Below are 21044 nucleotides of genomic sequence, written 5' to 3'. Positions count from 1 at the left end.
AATTTCCATCTTGATTTTGTTTTTGACCCAATGTTCATTTAGGAGCAGATTATTTAATTTACATATTTTGCATGGTTTTGAAGGTTCCCTTTGCAGTTGCTTTCCAGTTTTATTCTACTGCAGTCTGAGAGAGTGCTTGATATAATTTCAATTATCTTAAATTTATTGTGGCTCGTTTTATGGCCTGTCATATGGTTTATCTTGGAGAAAGTTCCATGTGCTGTTGAATAGATTGTGCATTCTGCAGTTGTTGCATAAAATGTTCTATATATATCTATTAAGTCCATTTGTTCCAAGGTATAGTTTAAATCCATTGTTTCTTTTTTGACTTTCTGTCTTGATGACCTGTCTAGGGCTGTGAGTGAAGTGTTGAAGTCCCCCACTATTAGTGTGTTGCTGTCTATGCCGTTTCTTAAGTCTATTAGTAATTGTTTTATAAATTTGGGAGCTCCAGTGTTAGGTGAATATATGTTTAGGATTGTGATATTTTCCTGTTGGAAAAGGCCTTTTACCATTATATAATGTCCCTGTTTGTCTCTTTTAACTTCTGTTGCTTTAAAGCTTGTTTTGACTGATATAGGAATAGCTACCTCTGCTCCCATTTCCTGTCCATTTGCATGAAATGCCCTTTTCCACTCCTTGACTTTAGGTTTATGTGAGTCCTTATGTGCTACATGTGTCTCCTGCAGGCAGCAGATATTTGGTTGGTAAGTTCTTATCCATTGTGCTGTTCTGTATCTTTTAAGTAGACCATTTAGGCTATTTACATTCAATGTTAGTAATGAAGTATGAGGTAGCTTTGAATTTGTTGTTCTCTGTGTTGCCTGTGTACTTTGCTTTTTTGTTTTTTGTTTTTGCTTTTTAACTTGTATTTTTGTCTTACAGGTCCTGTGTAATGTATGCCTTAAAGAGGCTCTATTTTGATGTGTTTCCAGGATTTGTTTCAAGATTTAGAGCTCTTTGTAGGTTCTGGATATTAGCCCTTTGTCAGATGAGTAGATTGCAAAAATTTTCTCCCATTCTGTAGGTTGCCTGTTCACTCTGATGGTAGTTTCTTTTGCTGTGCAGAAGCTCTTTAGTTTAATTAGATCCCATTTGTCAATTTTGGCTTTTGCTGCTGTTGCTTTTGGTGTTTTAGACATGAAGTCTTTGCCCATGCCTATGTCCTGAATGGTACTACCTAGGTTTTCCTCTAGGATTTTTATGGTATTAAGTCTAACATTTAAGTCTCTAATCAATCTTGAATTAATTTTCGTATAAGGAGTAAGGAAAGGATCCAGTTTCAGCTTTCTACTTATGGCTAGCCAATTTTCCCAGCACCATTTATTAAATAGGGAATCCTTTCCCCATTTCTTGTTTCTCTCAGGTTTGTCAAAGATCAGATGGCTGTAGATGTGTGGTATTATTTCTGAGGGCTAATATCCAGAACCTACAAAAAACTCAAACAAATTTACAAGAAAAAAACAAACAACCCCATCAAAAAGTGGGCAAAGGATATGAACAGACATTTCTCAAAAGAAGACATTCATACAGCCAACAGACACATGAAAAAATGCTCATCATCACTGGCCATCAGAGAAATGCAAATCAAAACCACAATGAGATACCATCTCACACCAGTTAGAATGGCGATCATTAAAAAGTCAGGAAACAATAGGTGTTGGAGAGGATGTGGAGAAATAGGAACACTTTTACACTGTTGGTGGGATTGTAAACTAGTTCAACCATTATGGAAAACAGTATGGCGATTCCTCAAGGATCTAGAACTAGATGTACCATATGACCCAGCCATCCCATTACTGGGGATATACCCAAAGGATTATAAATTATGCTGCAATAAAGACACATGCACACGTATATTTATTGCAGCACTATTCACAATAGCAAAGACTTGGAATCAACCCAAATGTCCATCAGTGACAGATTGGATTAAGAAAATGTGGCACATATACACCATGGAATACTATGCAGCCATCAAAAAGGATGAGTTTGTGTCCTTTGTAGGGACATGGATGCAGCTGGAAACCATCATTCTTAGCAAACTATCACAAGAACAGAAAACCAAACACCGCATGTTCTCACTCATAGGTGGGAACTGAACAATGAGATCACTTGGACTCAGGAAGGGGAACATCACACACCGGGGCCTATCATGGGGAGGGGGGAGGGGGGAGGGATTGCATTGGGAGTTATACCTGATGTAAATGACGAGTTGATGGGTGCAGCACAGCAACATGGCACAAGTATACATATGTAACAAACCTGCACGTTATGCACATGTACCCTACAACTTAAAGTATAATAATAATAAATAAATTAAAAAATAAATAAATAAATAAATAAATATTAAAAAAAAAAAGATTTAGAGCTCTTTTTAGCAGTTCTTGCAGTGGTGGCTTGGTAATGGCAAATATTCTTAGCATTTGTTTGTCTGAAAAATACTGTATATTTCCTTCATATATGATGCTTAGGTTCACTAGATACAGAATTCTTGGCTGATAATTGTTTTGTTTGAGGAGACTGAATATAGGGCCCCAATCCCTTCTAGCTTGTAGGGTTTCTGCTGAGAAATCTACTATTAATCTGAAAGGTTTTCCTTTATAGGTTACCTGCTGCTTCTGTCTCATAGCTCTTAAGATTCTTTCCTGATGACAATGTCCCTATTGTCCCTAACCTGTTGACAATGTCCCAATTCATCTTTTTGTGGTGAATTTCCCAGGTGTTCTTGTGCTTCTTGTATTTGGATGTCTAGGTCTCTAGCAAGGCTGGGAAAGTTTTCCTTGATTGTTCCCCCCAAATATATTTTCCAAGCTTTTAGAATTCTCTTCTTCCTCAGGAACACTGATTATTCTTCGTTTTTGTTGTTTAACAGAATCCCAGATTTCTTTGAGGCTTTGTTCATACTTTCTTGTTCTTTTTTACTTTGTCTTAGTTGGATTGGGTTAATTCAAAGACCTTGTCTTCAAACTCTGAAATTCTTTTTTCTACTTGTTCAGTTCTATTGCTGAGACTTTGAAGAGCATTTTGCATTTTTGAAAGTGTGTGTGACATTTCCTGAATTTTTAAGTTTTTCTAAGCTATCTATTTCCTTGAGTGTTTCCCCCTTCAGTTCTTGTAACATATTTTGCATTTCCTTGCATTGGGTTTTGCCTTTCTCTGGTCCCTCCCTGATTAGTTTAATAACTAAACTCCTGAATTCTTTTTCGGGTAAATCAGGGATTTCTTCTTGGTTTGGATCCATTGCTGGTGAACTAGTGTGATTTTTTGGGGGTGTTGAAGGGCCTCGTTTTTACCGGGGTTGGTTTTCTGGTTTCTTCTCATTTGGGTAGGCTCTGTCAGAGGGAAGGTCTAGGGCTGAAGGCTGTTGTTCAGGTATTTTGTCCAATAGGGTGTTCCCTTGATGTAGTATTCTCCCCCTTTTCCTATGGATATGGCTTCCTGTGAGCCAAACTGCTGTGATTGTTGTCTGTCTTCTGGGTCTACCTACCCAGCGAGACTACCTGGCTCCACTATGGTACTGGGAGTTGTCTGCACAGAGTCCTGTGATTTGAACAGTCTACGGGTCTCTTAGCTGTGGATACTAGAGCCTATTTTGGTGAAGGTGGCACGGGGGAGGGTCGGGTACAATGGACTCTATGAGGGTTCATAGCTTTGTTGGTTTAATGCTCTATTTTTGTGCTGGTTGGCCTCATGCCAGGAGGTGGCGCTTTCCAGAGAGCATCAGCCATGATAGTAATGGGAGGAATAGGTGATGGGCGAGGCACTAAAGCTCCCAAGATTATATGCATTTTGTCTTCTGCTACCAGGGTGGTTAGGGAAGGTCCATCAGGTGGGGGTGGGGCTTGGCGTGTCTGAGCTCAGACTCTCTTTGGGCGGGTCTTGGTGTGGCGGCTGTCAGGGGTGAGGATGAGATTCCCAGATCACTGGAGTTTGTATCTAGGATTATGGCTGCCTCTGCTGAGTCATGCAGGTTGTCAGTGAAGTAAGGGAAAGCTGGCAGTCACAGGCCTCACCCAGCTGGCATGCAAACTGAAGGGCCAGTCTCACTCCCATTATGCTCCCCGCCCCCAACGGCCCCCAGACTGTTTCCAGGTGGAGAGCGATATGGACTTGAAAGCCTTTCCCAGGCTCTCTACCACCCAGCTGTGAAAGAAAAGGGCTTGGTTCTTCCCTTATCTGTGGAGTCGGCACACTGGATTTGCACTCTCTCCCAAGTTCTATCCACGAGGCTTCTTACCCCATTAAATTGTTACAAAGTTCTGCTAGAGATTTCCTTCTTTCTTATAGTTTTAGCGCCTGCTCTTCTCCCATTGGATACCTGTGGTGCCAGGCAGGAATGGCCTGCAAGGGGACCCAGCGAGCTCCCAGGGCCTTTCTGCTGCTTCCTCTATCCCTGTATTTTGCTGGGCTCTCCAATTGACTCAACTTCAGGTAAAGTCAGAAACTTTGCCTGCAAACAGAGTTTCAGCTTCTCCAGTGGGTGTGTGTGTTTTGGAGACAAGGGTCTCCCTTTTCCACTTCTGCAGTTGGGGCACTCATAGTTTTAACGGGGTCTCCAAGGTCCTGCAGGAGCAGTCCGCTTCCTTCAGATGGTCTAGGGGTCCTCTTGGGATTGCTGGTTTGTTCTTGCAGTCGATCTGGAGCTAAAATTCAGAGTGTGAGCCCCCATTCACTGCTCTGTCAGGAGATGCAATCTAATCCTACCTCCCATCCGCCATGATCTCCACTTCCATATATATATATTTTAATACTGCCATACAACACTATTTTTTCCACACAGCTGCCAGTGGGTCTCAGGTGCCCCTGGAAGGCATGCATTTGGAATTTCCTAGTGCTGCCTTTTATGTACCTAGAGCATTCCATAGTCTAGGGCTGACCACTTTCTCTTAGAACTTGTAAGAGAAGCCAACAGAATTCAGCAGTCCTTTCTCAACTGTACAGCAAGACAAAAAATAGATACCATCTTTTCACATATTTCTATGGTAACTCCTGGAATACAGAGTGTTACTTGGGAAAATGGGGACAAAGAGGAAAAGGAGGACAAAGGAAATAATGAAAGGAATTATGGAGGACAGTTGAATAAAATCAGATGACATTGTAACCAAACTAAACTGGGTTCATTTGCTCAAACAACAGAAAGACAAAGACTGGAATTTTGCAGTGCGGAAGGTTTATTGTGTGGCAGCTGAAAAGGAGACTAGGAAATGCTCAAATCCATCTACCCAAGCTGGGGGATGTGTTGGGTTTATGAGGCTAGGGTCATGAGGTATGCTCTGACTGGATCTTGCAATGAGGTGAAGCCAGAATGCATAATCTGACTGGATCCTGATCTTGCCTTGTGCTGTTTCTTAATTCAGTCCCTACTTCTCAGTCCTAGCACTTAGGTTCTGCACATTGTTCATCTGGGCATGCCTAGCTTATGTGATCTTCAACTTGGAGGTCCCTGGCAACTGAAAAACAACTTTCAACTTTGCTACATGACGGTTAAGCCAGATTGGTATGCTGCAGTTATAACATAGACAAGTTCTTTCAAAGTAGCTGTAATTGAAGTCCAAAATTGTGAGAATTCAATGTGAAAATAAAATCTATCTGAATTAGGGTATTTCTGTATTTTTAAATTAAATTTGTTGTTTTAAAGAGATTGATAAAATGATATATATTTGTCATATAAAACATGACATTCTGAAACACATATAGCTTGTAGAATGACCAAACAAAGCCAATACATCACAGTTGTCATTTCTGTGGTGAGAACACTTACTAATATCTTAGCATTTTTCAGGAATATAATATATTGCTAACTGTAGTCACTCTGTTGTAGAATAGATCTTTTGAATTTATTCCTTTTGGCTAACTAGAATGTTGTATCTTTTGACCAACATCTCTCTTACCCTCTCCATCACCACTGCCCTAGACCCTGTTAACCAACATTCTACTATCTACCTCCATGAGATCTTTTTTAGATTCCACAGGCAAGTGAAATTATGTGGTACTTGTCTTTCTGTACCTGTTTTATTTCACTTAACATAATCTTTTAAACAAATGTGAAGAGAGAATTATACCTGAAGAAGGCAATCACTTTTGGAAGCTCTCTCTCCAAGTACAGCAAATAAGTTTGCCTAACCTGACAGTTCAGATAAGATTAAAGCCATGTTGCTTGAATTACTACTACAGTTATTATTCCTTTGTTCCTCACAGGTTTCTGGGATTGGATTCAGGAACTCATCCTTCGAACTATTTCAACAAACTTTTTCACGTAATTAATCTGCAGAAGGTAGAAAGGAGAAAACTGTTGGGTGCTAAAATGACAACTGCTTCAAGGTACAGTGACGAATACTTTTATTTCTGCAACTTTTCTTAGAGCTTGGAAACTGGACTAGGCAGGAAGATTCCTTCTTGTAAGATTAGTCTCCAGTTTTCATCAAGCAGTCCAGTGGGGTATTTTAGGCTCAGTCCCCTCTCCACAGTCCCCAAAGGTCTTCTGTTAACTTTAAATCAGCAAAGAGAGAGATCTCTGCCAAGCATCAACTGCAAGAGCATGTGGGTCAAAGTTACTAGCAGACATTCAAAGCCCATTCCCTTTACTTCAACACCGCTTTATAAATTATCTTGGAGACGTTGTCAAGGTTGGTATCAGAGGTGAGTGGTCATGACTTCACGATTTCTCATTCTTTCTGAATGCATAGTGGTTGGGAGCAGTGACGCATGCCTGTAATCCCAGCACTTTGGGAGGCCGAGGTGGGCAGATTGTTTGACCACAGGAGTTTGAGACCAGCCTGGGCAACATGGCAAGACCCCAATCTCTCTCTCTCTCTCTCTCTCTCTCTCTCTCTCTCTCTCTATATATATATATATATATATATATATATATATATATATATGCGTACACACACACAAATTGGCTGGGTGTGGTGGTGCATGCCTGTAGTCCCAGCTTCTCTACTTGGGAGGCTGAGGCAGAAGGATCACCTGAGCCCAGGAAGGCCAACAAGGCTGCAGTGAGCCCTGATGGTGCCACCGCACTTGAGCTTGGGCAACAGAGTGAGAGTGAGACCCTGTGAAAAGAAAAGAAAAGAAAAGAAAAGAAAAGAAAAGAAAAGAAAAGAAAAGAAAAGAAAGGAAAAGAAAAGAAAGAAGGAAGGAAGGAAGGAAGGAAGGAAGGAAGGAAGGAAGGAAGGAAGGAAGGAAGGAAGGAAGGAAGGAAGGAAGGAAGGAAAGAGAGAGAGAGAGAGAGAGAGAGAGGGAGGGAGGGAGGGAGAAAGGAAGAAGGAAGGAATGAAGGAAGGAAGGAAGAGAAGAAAGAAAGAAAGAGAGAAAGAGAAGAAAGAGAAAGAAAAGAAAAAGAAAGAAAGAAAGAAAGAAAAAGAAAGAAAGAAAAAGAGAAAGAGAAAGAAAGAAAAAATGTATAGTGAGATTTTACAGTAAAACTCTTTCTTAGAGGCTAAAAAACTCTGGGGAGCCCACATGTGGGTACATTTCTAGAGATAATATTTTAGATCTCTATAGACATTATTTTAATACATATTTCTCTTTTTTGTTTGACTGTATATCATATGGCTTTTCTTCTTGGAAGTTATCAAACTTCTCCCTAACTCAGGTCCTTGCATATGCTGACCTCTGTTTGACATACTCCCACTCTGACTTACTCATTCTTCAGGTATCATTTTCATTCCTGTCACTACCCCTTAACCCAACCCAGACAAGGTTATAAATCTTACTGTGCACTGAATCATTTCGAAATGCCACTTTAAAAATGAGTAAATATTTATGTAATTATGTGTTGAATATACATCCTCTTTACAAGCATATATGTCTATGATACAAGCCTATGCTTGTCTTTTCTAATTCTGGTACATCATTTGATGTCAGAACCATGGTAGGCAATCAATAATGTGGAGATGAAATGTTTTTATCTTAGAGATACTCTCACAGAAGTTTCTAGTTTAGAGATGCTTCACTGAAGTTTATGGCCTCAACTTCCTTGGGTCTTGATTACTATCAGCGGATGCAGTGATGGTGGGTAGGTACAATCCAATGTTATCTACAAGTTCTAGACTAGGGTCAACAAACTTTTTCGAAAATAGGCCAGATAATAAATATATTAGGCTTTTTGGGCCATGCACTCTCTGCTGCAACTACTCAGCTCCACATTTGTAGTGCAAAAGCAGTTATAGATGAAACGCAAAATAAGTAAGTGTCGCTGTGTTCCAAAAAAGCCGTTTTCAAAAACAGCCAGTGGGACAGCTTTGGTCCTTGAGCCATAGTTTGCAAAATTTTGTTCTAAACAGTAATTCCTTCACTGGATATTTTAAAAACAGAGAGAGAATACAGACAGCTATACATGTTCTGGTCTATTTCTGTTCTCTAGTATAGCAGCACCTTACAACTACATTACTAACAGAGTACAGGAGATTGTATGGAAGGCCTATAGTGATGACTCTTTCATCAGCTTTGTTCATAATAAATTAACTGTATGTGTTTCAGAGAGTCATATGACTCCAAAATGATTTACCACATGCTGCTACAAACCAGCCTTCTTAAGTTGTTATTAAATCTTGATTGTTTCGGTCACGTAATTTTCATATTAAATCCTGTGTTATTCGTTGTTTTTCTATAAAAATCAGCATATTTCAAGTGTTAGGTAGTGTGTATAGAAGGGACAGGTAATAATTTTGACAGGTATGGGATTAAATAGAATCCATCCAAAACTATTTACTTTCCTTATACATTATAGCAGAAGTGGCTAAATTAGAGGGTTGCTCCTGTCTCCATCATGCATTTCTGTCTTCTACTCCATCCCTTGTATACATTGGGCCTATTTTCAGCCAAGTGCTTACATCACTTACACAGCTGATATTTCAGACTAATATGAATGCTGGCCATTTGCACTCGCAACATGTCCACAACACTTGCATTATCCAGGGGAATTAATCGTTAGCAATGAATTCAACATTCAGCCTTTAATGTTTTTATTCTGACAGTAAGGCCAGAGAATAAATCTGTTCTTTCAAGCAGGCAATTATTAATCTCTGGCTTTCACAAATAGCAAACAGCCACTGAATCCAGCTGACAGCATATATTCATTTAAAGACTAATAAGGAGAATTACCCATATTAGTTAAAATGTATTCTTCATTATGTTTAAATCTTTCCAGAGCTATGGCAGGAGTTGGATTGGAGTATACAGAAGGGATTAACCTATTCTAATTGTTACCTAAAGTAGAGGCATTGAGCACTGATATGGTTTGGCTGTGTCCGCAACCAAATCTCATCTTGAATCATAGTTCCCATAATCCCCACGTGTCAAGGGCAGGACCAGGTGGAGATAACTGAATCATGGGAACAGTTTCCTTCATGCCGTTCTTGTGATAGTGAGTGAGTTCTCACAACATATGATGGTTTTATAAGCGTATGTCATTTCCGCTGCTGTTACTCATTCTCTCTCCTGACGCCCTCTGGAGAGGTGCCTTTGCCATGATTGTAAGTTTCCTGAGGCTTCCTAGCCATGTGGCACTGAGTCAATTAAACGTTTTTTCTTTATAAATCACCCAGTCTTGGATATTTCTTCATAGCAGTGTGAGAACGGACTAATACAAACCTATTTCCAAAATACATTCTGACGGTCATTTAAGTTTCATTTCAGAAAGACTGTAATCTTGCAATAGACATTATCTAACTTTTTGCTAAGAAAATACATTTTCAAACTCTTCATCCTTTGGTGTGACCAGGTTCAGAGATGTCCCTTCATATATCTTGTGTTTATATTGCAATTTTGAGTATAATGGGATCAACTACATGAATTAAAGACAGAAATAGAAAGCAGGTTTCAAAAAACATAATTTAAGAACATATAATGGAGGAATAATTGTAGGAACTTATTCTTTATATTCCAGTTTTGTTAGCCAAGTAAAATGATTTCCTTACTCTGTCACTTTGTAATCATACCAAGAATGTTGTCAGTATTTCTCAAATTATTGTGCAGATTTAGAAGAATCCACTTTATAGTGCAATTTTGAGTCTCTTAAAAGAAAAACAAGGATCTTCAACCAAAGGCACTCTATCCCAAACTTTGTAAGTAACTACTAAATATCTCCAAAGCCTTCTTAGGAATCCTAACAATTTTCATGCTTTTCTTTTTTTTTTTTTTTTTTTTTTTTTTTTGAGACGTAGTCTCGCTTTGTCGCCCAGGCTGGAGTGCAGTGGCACCATCTCAGCTCACTACAAGCTCCGCCTCCCAGGTTAATGCCATTCTCCCGCCTCAGCCTCCTGAGTAGCTGGGACTACAGGTGCATGCTGCCATGCCCGGCATATATATACACACACACACACATATACACACATACATATATATTATATTTTATATATATATATATATATATTTTTTTTTTTAAGTAGAGATGGGATTTCACCGTGTTAGCCAGGATGGTCTCCATCTCTTGACCTTGTGATCTGCCCGCCTTGGCCTCCCAAAGTGATGGGATTACAAGCGTGAGCCACCGCGCCCGACCAATTTTCAGGCTTTTTACTGGTAGATGCTTTATAATGTTTCTCTGGTTGGTTTGCAAAAATGATCATAGCTTCATGGTTGTGGTGTCTGATTTTCCTCATGTTGAGTGTAGCATCTTCCTTGAGTTCTAACCTTCTGTTCATATTATTATGGGAAAGTTATTGAAGAGTTGATGCTTCAGGGACAATTTTGAAATTGGCTTTACCCTTGTCACGTCTGTAAAGTGGAAGCTACAATTGAAATGCACCTGCAGTTTGCCACCAGGAGGCATATTTGTTCATTTCTAAAATGGAAATAGTTAAAAATGCATTCACAAGTTGTAATATTTTAGTGGACTTCAATTATTTATGAAATTCTATACCTATTGGATACAGGGACTGCAAAATGCTACAAAAATTCATCTAATGTATAATATGGAGTGTAACATTGGAAAAGCAGAGGGGCTATGAAGTGAGAGTCTCTGTTGAGTTTGTCTTTCACAGACTCAAACAAAATACCTTTGATGTGACTTTACTGGCCCCTATTTTAGTCCCCTGAGCCTCAACTTTCTGTATTTCATTGGGCTTTGATCACTACTTTACATAAATTCCACTAATACTTACTGGAGCTTTCTTACATTTGTTTGCTTAAATGTAGGCAAAAGGAAAATGCAATATTCCAGAATAAAATCATGAACTAAATTAAGAAACAAAGTAAAAAAAACTGTGCTTTAAAATGTTCTATTATTATTCAGTTTCAACTTTGTTTTTATTGTCTGTATTTCCACTTGTGGATTGTGAGAGAAAAACACATGAAGAAAGTTGAGTATGTCAGATAGTAAATCGTCCTTGGATACTGTGTGGTTTGGATTCTTCCACACATTACCAGTGTCATTGCTCTTTAAGAAGTCCCAGTTCTCCTCTGTTCATCCAAACTAAGCTTCTAGAAATTTCCCCCAAGCACTTCATTTTATCTCATGACTCCTTGAGCGTATGACTGCTTTATGACAATAGTGCATTTTTCTGCTTTTCTCCTTTTCCTGTTTATCCTTAAAGATTTGGCTTTTGTGTTACTTCTTGTTAGCAGTGGTCCCTGCCTGCCCTCACTGAGCTCAGAGAGTTAGGGGACTATTCTTTGTACACATTGTGTCCTGTGCTATCCTTTTCACAGCACCTGCATTTGTTGGACTTAAGAACTTGATTTTTTTTTTCTCTCAACATTTTCTACACTTGCCTGTTACTTCTTTGAGAAGAGAAACTTCATTCTTGCTTCCCAATAGCCAATAAGTAAACACATACTAAACATTTATTGTATGGATGGCTTATGGGGTTTACTACAAGTCTGTTTTGTTTCAGAGAAAGAATTGCCCACTTGTGAGTGGGTCAAACATTGGAAATTTTCTTGCATGGTTTCAATTTAACATTTCCTTTTACTAATGTCCTGTGGAATTTTCTGGACCTTGATGATAACTTTTAGGTTATGTGGTGATTTTTAATGTACTTTGAACCAAACTAAAAATCCATTGTCTTCTTTGGGATATACCAGATAGAATTAGTTTTAGAGAGTTCATTACATTCCCCATGGCTTTGGAGGTCAAAACATCTCCTGAAGTTCACTTTACTACAAATAAGTACTTATTTAGGTTTTATTTAAGGATGGGTTTATAATGTATAAAGATATAATGTGTATTGTAATTATAACCATGGAAAGAAGAAAGTTATAGAGTTAATGAGGAAAAGATTGTATACTATTGAAACTAAGTTGATGTTAATATGAAGTAGATTGTTTTAAATTAAGTTGCAAATATAATCCCCAGGGCAATCACTATGAAATAATCCAAAAATAGGAAGTAAAGAAAACAACAAGGAAATAAAAATGATATACTAGACTATGTCTATTTAAAACAAAAGAAAGAAGTAATGGAAGAAAACAGAAAAAAAGAAATAAAATATACAAGTACCAATTTGGCATAAATAAATCCTATCTAACTAGTAATGAGACTTAAAATGAATGAACTAAACATTTCAATTGAAAGTCAGACATTGGAAGATTAGTTTAAAACACATATGATCCAACTAGATGTTGTATAAATGAAACAAAATTTACTTTCAAAGACACAAATAAGTTGAAATAAAAGGATTTAAAAAGATGTACCATTCATTAAAGGCCCCAAAGAGAGTTGGAACGGTTATACTAATAAGATGTGTTTTGTTTTTGTTTTTAATGAAATGATAAATGAAAATGAAAACAAACTATACAAAAATTTATAGAATGCATCTGAAGCAGTGCTCAAAGGGAGATTTTAAAGGCCTATTTTTTAAAAGAAGAAAGAAGGCAAATCAATAATGCAGCCTTCAATCTTATGAATTTTTAAAAATAAAATCATACTAAACCAGGAGCATGTATTAGTGATAATACATACCAATACATATTAATACACAGGAAACAAGCATTAGGGTTCTTCAGAAAGACAGAAACAATAGGGTATATACAGAGAGATGGATAGATATTTGAGAGAAGATTAATTAGGGAAACTGGCTTACACCAGTTCTGGAGGCTAAGAAGTCCCACAGTGGTCTGCCTGCAAGCTGGAGACCCTGGGCGATCTAATATACCTAACAGAGTACTAAGAATGGTGTTTGGAGACTGAGTATGTCAACAAATGATGTTACAATTTAACCTACAAAAAATGGAGCCTGAGAATAGACAGAAATATTGTCAAATGGATTTTTGAGCAGACAAAGAATGAATTCCTTTCATTAACATTGTATCGTTTGACTCCTGGAAAATTTTTTAAAATATATTTATGAATATTTTTTAAATAGTGGTCTTAGAACATGATTGAGGGTCTTTTTTCCCTCCAGTTCCCACACAGAGTGCTTTGCTTATCACTGACTAGCAGACTCTTCATTTATAAATTGTTGAGAATCTACTTTCTAGAAGATAAACTGATCATTTGTTGTTGTCAAACGATAAGCCTCAAAATATATGAAAGAAAAAGGAAAAGGAGGAAAAGACAAAAAGAACGTAATATTTTTCCAGTTGTTCATATAAAACCGTGGAATCATCACTGACCCCTTTCTGCCTCTCACACTCCCAGTCCAATCACTCAGATCATCTTGCTCATTTTGTCTTCAAGTTATATACAAAATTTAACCACTTCTTCTCATCTGTACTGCCACCACTGCAGGTCAAGCTACCTTCATCTCTTACCTGGATTAGTAAAAAGCTTATAAGCTGACATACCAGCTTCGCTACTTATCTCCGCTCCAAGTATACTCAAAACAACAGCCAGAGTAATCTTAACAGGTTAGTCAGATCTTGTCACTCTTCTGCTCAATACACTTCAGGCATGTCTTCTCCATCAGAATAAAAATTACCACTGAGGAAGACCTACAGGGTCATATATGATATTTCTGACATTCATTTTTCACTAATTGTACCTTCACTCACTGTGCATGAGCTAGTGCTTCCTCATTGTTCTAGGGATGAGCCATTTGCATCTGCCTTAGTTTTTACGCATTTGCGTTTTCTTATCTTTAGAATGCTTGTCCTCAAGAGACTACCTTGCTCACTCATTCACTTTACTGGAATGTCACCTTTTCATGAAATTGTGCTGATTCTTTGGGCCATCCTATTATTTTACATATGATCCTTCCTGTCCCTCTTCCTTGCGTTTTTTCTTCCCTTCCCACTGTCATTATCTAATGTACTATACATTTTAATTATTTGTAATTGCTCTCAATTTCTCCCACTAGAATGAATGTCCCATAAGACAGGGATTTTTGCCTATGTGTCTAGAGCAGTGCTTGGCACATAAGAAGGTTCTATGAATGTTAGTCCTTCTGGGAGACAGATGCAGAATTGAACTCTTTACACATATTTTTTCACTTATATTCCTAATAGCTGTATTATGCAGATATTTGTATCCCTCCCTTTTTAAGGTGAAGATACTGAAAGTGATAGAGGGTAAAATATGTGAATCTAGGTCTTTCTGACTTCAAAGCTATTATTCTTTATTATATCTCAGTTACTTTTACTCAGAAAATAAGTGTTATGTGACAGGTCCTTAGGTCTTTATTTTCCTTTTATCTGGGACTCTATTCAATCTTCCTTTCACTCTCTGACTTTTCATGTTAACACTGCAAAGACGACCCATTGTGAAGCCTGGCTTAGCCACGCTGTCACAAGCTTCTTTAAAATCTCACTAGTTGGAGTGGAGCTGTCAGCCTTTTGTGAACAAGGCAAGCCTCTCACTGAAAGAAAAGGCCAGTGACATGGTGTACCTTGTAAAAGCTATCATAGTGGAAAAGAACATGTAGCAATGTTCACATCATGAAGAGAAATGTCACCAGATGCATATAATTTTGAAATTCTTACCTGTATTTTTATACACACTACTTGGGTTAACAGTTCTGAGACAATAAAAGACACAATCATTGTGTTCAGTTCAGTTGCTTGAAATGTTAAAAAAAAAAAAAAAAAAAAAGGCTCTATAAAAGTGAGTATCAGGTTAGTAGTCTCTGAAATATTGCCTATTTATCTAATCAAAAGAGAACATTCAAAATGAATGTAGTCCAGGTTTATGTAATATTTAGAACAAGTCAAATGCTTAGTACTTTTGTGGTGAAAGTTTTATGATTCTTGAATACTAATGGCAGAAAAGTCAAGGACTGCAATGATAAAGTTAAAATAAAAAGTGAAACCAAGTGGAATTGCCAGAATTTGAGTCATTAGGAATGAAGGAAAATCAGAGCAGAAAGGACTAAACAGTGTAATGATTTAATAGGAATCTTTGCTTCCTATGTCAGCCCAAGATTTATGTGAATAAGAGTTTTTGAGAATTCATAATGGAAAGGAGAAAAAGGTGGAAAAGGATTTTAAGCCTTAGCTCGTTGATTTTAGATTTGAGATTTGTTAAACTTCTCACAGTGAGTAATAAAAAATTCCTTAAAAAGAATATCTGTTGGCCAGGCGCGGTGGCTCACGCCTATAATCCCAGCACTGTGGGAGGCCGAGGCGGGTGGATCACGAGGTCAGGAGATCAAGACCATCCTGGCTAACACGGTGAAACCCCGTCTCTGCGAAAAATAGTAAAACAAAATTAGCCGGGCGAGGTGGCGGGCGCCTGTAGTCCCTGCTATTTGGGAGGCTGAGGCAGGAGAATGGTGTGAACCCGGGAGGCGGAGTTTGCAGTGAGCTGAGATCACGCCACTGCACTCCAGCCTGAGCGACAGAGCGAGACTCCATCTCAAAAAAAAAGAAAAAAAAATCTGTTGAAGAAAGTTATCAAAACATATGTGTGTGCATATGAGTGTGTTTCATTATATGTGCATGTATATATATGTATGTATGAGCATACACACATATATTCCCAAAAAGCTTATTTTCATGATTTCTCTGTATGTCAGAAGGTGCTAGGATAATTACTGGCTGCTTTTACAGATAAAAGCAGAAAAGCCCTCACTCTTCGTTACTTGCACTCTAGCAAGTTCATTTCTCACTCAATGTAATAGACCCAAGTAGGTGCTCACCGTCAGCCAGCTGTCCTGCAGGAAGAGATTAAAGGATCTAGTTACCCAGGGATCATCTCCATTCCTTCCAACTGAAAGGGAAACAAACAAGGAGGAGCACGCCTGGGGAGGTTTTCAGGGGGCCAGGACCGGAAATGCACATTTCTCTTTTCCTCACATTCCAGTAAGTAGATCTCCATTATGTGGCTACACGTAATATAGCCATGTGCCCAGGAAGAAGACAAGTATGATTTTGAGAACAGATAGCAATTTGTCCCATTAGAATGGAACATGCTCATTGAACTTTTACTATGGGCAAGGCAGTGATCCAGAAAGTAGAACAAACACATTTGAGAATTATGATTTTCTCTTTTTTTTTTTGAGAAACCAAATATAGAATAATAATTGTATAGTTTTTGATAACAAGTTGTTCCATGTGGATTATAAAAACATAATAGTACCTATTTGGGCTCATGTCATATGTTTTATTAATGTGTGCTTATTGGTTTATATCAAATTACAGAATTTTAGAGTTTCAGAATAATTTGAATTTAGAAAGCTATTACTGTAGATTATGTGGGGCATTAATGGAGCCTTGTAATTGAAATGCTGAAAATGTAAATTAATTGGCTTGTAAATGAGACAAGTATAGCAAGTAAATGAGGTCCTGAGGGTATGTTTTTATTCAGCTACTGAGTTGCAGGAGAAAGTCAAAATATTTACAGAGGTTAATGGAATAATTATATAAGATTTATCAATACTATTAAAATTGCATTTAAAATATAGAGCTATATTGTTTACCTTAAATTATAAAATGAGCTTTCTCCAAATTCAAAATGCTTGGAATTCAAACAGTCATTTTTGCATTATTGTAAAAAGGTAACTAACTGCCTTTTACAATTAGGAATTTATTTACAACTTTCTCTTCAAATCCATTTTCTAGTCATTTATACAAAAGACTCGCCTGCCTTCAAGATTAGTTCATTTAAGTCATAAGGTAGAGAGAAGCAAGTACAGAATACAACACAGAACCACAGCCATAATGCAGATTTCTCAAATACCATCCCTAACAGAGACTTAACATTAACGGTTGGATCTTCCTTGTTTCTCTCATTCTTTTCCTTTCCTTTTTTTTTTTTTTTAATTTTCTTTATTTTCTTTCCTTCCCTCCCTCCCTCCCTTCCTCCCTCCCTCCCTTCCTTCCTTCCCCCTTCTGTTTTTTGTTTTTTTTTCCTTTTAATTCTCTCAAGTCTTCAGATTGTTTTTCCAGTAGATTCTTAATTTACTTGTTGAAATGAAGAAAGTGGAAGCCAAACACTTGCTTTCACCTAAGCTAGACTCTCTGCTTCTAGGGAATAGTGCTGGAGATCATCACCTTTGTATCTTCTTACATGGGGGTAGCTTTTCCAAGAGGAATTAAAAAACTATTTTACAAAGCATATCAAATTAATCTTCTCAATATCCTTACAGTTAGCTTATGCCTGGTCACTTTTCCAAGAAAGCTTCAGACATAAATATCACTCATTTCTATTTGCCTAAACTGCTGTGTTTTTTAATTGCCATTTTGAACTTAAGTGGTTTAATAAATATTCTCTATTTTAAGAAACAATTTTATTCAAACTCATTAAATATTCTGCATTTGCTTAAATAAAATAGAATATGTCACCTAAAAATTGAAAGCATGGGAGCAAATATATACATTATTACTTTATGTTTATAATCCAAATAAAACATCTTTAACAAGAGGCATATAACAGGGTTTTTTAAACCTTGGCATTATTGCCTTTTGAACTAGGTAATTCGTTGTTATGGGAGACTGTCTTTATACTGTAGGATATTTAGCAAGATTCTTGGCTTCTATTGAAAGAAATCAGGCACATTCCTCAGCCCTGGGCTCAACACAAACAGGCCCAGTACAAACACATCCCACCATATATCTCTCAACACAAACAGGCCCAGTACAAACACATCCCACCATATATCTCTCAACTTCCTGAGCCCAGTACAAACACTACCTGGAAAATCTCCGATAAGGACACAGCCGTTTGTAGTTTTACTGAAAGCGCGGGAACCAATAGAAAAACTACTAAATGTATAACTTAAAATGTAAACCAATTGTAATGCTGTAACCAAAAGAATTCCCTTGTTCCTCTGTAACTTTACTATCCTATTTACCTCAGGCTATAAAAGGCAAGCACTCGCATTGTTCGAGGCCCTCTTGTATGCTGTGGAATGCAGGGACCAAGTTCGAACTTACAGTAAAAGATCCTTGCCGCCTGGCTTTGACTCTGGACTCTGGTGGTCTTCTTTGGGGAACAAACGGTCTGGGCATAACATCTGGGGGCTCGTCCGGGATTCCCCAAGCCCACCAGACTCCTGGTCAACAGATCTACCAGGATCGATCTGCTGATAGGTGAGCCGGCTCGTCTCTGTTTGTCTGTCTGTGTCTGTTCTGAACCTGTATCTGTGACTTGCAAGGTCTGAAACTGAAGCTGATGCAGTCCTGGCGGACGCGCTATAGGACAGCCAGCGGAGACCGGTGGGAGACGTTCCCTGGCTCTCATCTGATTTAGATTTTTATCTGAACTGATTCTGACCCGGGCTTCCGGAGCGCGCTTGCAGCTAGATATTATTTATACGCCAGATTTCCTTTACAGGAATTCTAACCCATATTCTTTTACAGGAAGAGACTACAAATTATTACAGGATGGGTAATACCCAGAGCACTCCCCTATCTCTCCTTACAAGTAATTTCAAGTATGTTAGAGCAAGGGGCCATGATCTTAGTATGGAAATCAGGAAAGGAAAGCTAATTACTCTGTGCCGCTCCGAATGGCCTGCCTTTGATGTGGGGTGGCCACCCAAAGGGACGTTCTGACTTCCTGTCATCACTAGAGTAAAGTCCAAGATTTTCCTACCTGGGCGTGCGGGCCACTTGGATCAAATCCCATATATCCTCATATGGCAGGACCTTGTTGAGAACCCACCTCCTTGGCTGTACCCTTTCCAATTAGCCCCTGAACCCTGTAAGGCACTGGTTGCTCGGCCGCTAAAATCCAAGCAACTGACTGCCCCCCCCATCCTGTTCTACCTGATAGCGGGGACCCACTGTCCACAGAACCCCCTCCGTACCCCTCCGGGCCCCAGGCCCCAGCCCCCCGGGCTGAGCAGGCGAACGGGAGGCGGCCGGCGCACCTGGACCCGCTGAAAGTGAAAGTAATTCTGAAGGGCCGGCGGGGCGGACGCGAGGGCGCACTTTGCGGGCTAGCCCCCCCCAGCCGCCTGACTCCACAGTGACTCTACCCCTTCGGGAAATAGGACCCCCAGATGACACGGGAATCCCCAGGCTCCAGTACTGGCCATTCTCCACCAGTGATCTGTATAACTGGAAGACTCAGAGTGCTCGGTTTTCAGACAACCCCAGAGATTTAATGGCTTTACTGGATAGTGTTATGTTCACCCACCAGCCCACTTGGGATGATTGTCAGCAGCTCCTCCGAATCTTGTTCACAACGGAGGAGCGAGAGAAAATACAGGTAGAAGCTAGAAAGCTGATCCTGGGGGACGACGGTCAACCGACTGCCAACCCCGACCTTATAAATGCGACTTTTCCTCTGACCAGGCCGGCGTGGGACTACAACACGGCAGAAGGTAGGGGACGGCTACACCTTTATCGCCAGACTCTAATGGCGGGTCTCCGGGCAGCTGCTCGTAAGCCCACTAATTTGGCTAAAGTATACTCTGTTCTGCAGGGAAAGACAGAAAGCCCAGCTACCTACTTAGAAAGATTAATGGAAGCTTTTAGACAGTACACCCCCATAGACCCAGAGGCTCCAGGAAGTCAGGCAGCTGTCGTAATGTCTTTTGTAAATCAGGCAGCCCCAGACATTAAAAGGAAACTCCAAAAATTAGAAGACTTAGAAGGAAAACAGATTCAGGACCTCCTTCAGATAGCCCAGCGGGTTTACAATAACAGAGATACTCCAGAGGAAAAGCAATTTAAGGCTACTGAAAAAATGACCAAGGTCCTGGCAGCAGTAGTACAAAAAGAGCATCTACAGCCAGAGAACACCCAACCTAGGCGGTCCCCCAGACATGATAATCTGAGCAAAGACCAATGTGCATACTGTAAGGAAGCTGGCCACTGGGTAAGAGACTGCCCCAAAAAGAAACAATGAGGACAGGGACCCCCTAGGTCTACACCCGTACTAGTCACTCAAGACGAAGACTAGGGAAGACAGGGTTTGGACCCCCTCCCCGAACCTAGGGTAACTTTGCAAGTGGAGGGGTCCCCAGTCCAGTTCTTGGTCGATACAGGAGCACAGCACTCAGTCCTAGTTAAAACTAATGGAAAATTATCCTCCAAGTCCTCGTGGGTACAAGGGGCCACAGGAATTAAGAAATACCCCTGGACAACACAAAGAACAGTAAACCTCGGAGCCAGGAATGTAACCCATTCTTTCCTGGTCATCCCTGAGAGCCCCTGTCCCCTATTAGGGAGAGACCTGCTAACTAAAATGGGAGCACAGATCCATTTCCTCCCTGAGGGGCCCGTCGTGACCAACTCCCAAAATCAGCCCGTGTCCGTCCTGACTATAACCCTAGAAGATGAGTACCGGCTCCACCAGGAGCGAGCGGCCTCTGACCAGGACATAGCAACCTGGCTCCAGCAATATCCAGGAGCTGGCGGAAACGGGGGGCTTAGGACTAGCAAAATACCGTCCTGCGTTGGTTGTTGAACTCAAGCCTGGGACAGACCCCATTTGGGTATGCCAATACCCGATGCCCCTAGAGGCCAAAGAAGGGATTGCACCACATATTCGCCGGCTCCTTGACCAAGGGGTCCTTCGCCTATGTCACTCGCCCTGGAATACTCCATTGTTGCCAGTACGAAAACCTAGTAGCGGAAAATACAGACCTGTACAAGACTTGAGAGAAGTCAATAAGAGGGTTATGGACATACATCCTACTGTGCCTAACCCGTACACCCTCCTGAGTACCCTAAACCCTAAACATCAATGGTACACTGTTTTAGATTTGAAAGAT

This window comes from Macaca fascicularis, chromosome 13 (genome assembly GCF_037993035.2).
Source record: "Macaca fascicularis isolate 582-1 chromosome 13, T2T-MFA8v1.1".
Lineage (NCBI taxonomy): Eukaryota > Metazoa > Chordata > Mammalia > Primates > Cercopithecidae > Macaca > Macaca fascicularis.
Note: the sequence above shows the minus strand (reverse complement) of the source record.